Here is an 822-nt window from a genome sequence, read left to right as displayed (position 1 = left end):
CGTTTACCAATTACTAATATATTTGATTTGTCAAAATTAAAATTAAGTTTCCACTCTTTTGCAAAGATAGTAGCTAGCTCAAGCATCTTTTTCATTTCAGTTTCGTTATTAGCAAGCAACACAATATCGTCCGCCCAAAATAAACCACCTAACCATTCATCGTTAATCCTTATTCCAATATCATGAGAAACAAGCAAATTCTTAAACTCATTAATAAATATGTTAAATAAAACGGGTGATAGTACACACCCTTGTTTAACTCCTTGGTTAATTTCGAAGGGATCAGTTTCAATTTCACCAAAGTTTACGGTGCCTATTACTTCATTATATAACCTGTCTATCAGTCTCCAAGCTTTACCTCTAATGCCTGACAACCAAACAGATTTTAATAATCCGTCTCTCCAAACACTGTCAAAGGCCTTCCGAAAATCTAAAAAAGCAATGTGAGTTGTTTTATTTTTTTTCAAACGACAGGCAGCTACACTTTTTAATGTAAATATATGGTCTACTACTACTACTACTACTACTACTTATCCCCTCCTGTGTCGTAAAATATTACGTTACTTGATTTACAAGATTTTGGATGGTCTTAACAAATCTGTGAGAGACCTCATACGCATGTACGCAGTGGACATAGTGAGAAACCTAGTGTCCAAAAAAACAGGTTTGCGAGATAGGCTTGCCCAAAGCAATGTTATTGCATTTTCCGGATATTTTTGGTATGCTGAATCCAAAAATGCAAAGGTCCATTTTTTCCGAGATTGTCTTGGCGGCCATTTTGGAATTTCAAAATGGCCGCCATTTATACAGTAAAAGTAACCA

The sequence above is a fragment of the Anneissia japonica genome, unplaced genomic scaffold, assembly GCF_011630105.1.
Source record: "Anneissia japonica isolate Jap-2015-1 unplaced genomic scaffold, ASM1163010v1 scaffold1356_len1145284_cov175, whole genome shotgun sequence".
In the NCBI taxonomy this organism is placed as follows: domain Eukaryota; kingdom Metazoa; phylum Echinodermata; class Crinoidea; order Comatulida; family Comatulidae; genus Anneissia; species Anneissia japonica.
This window is presented reverse-complemented; position numbering follows the sequence as displayed.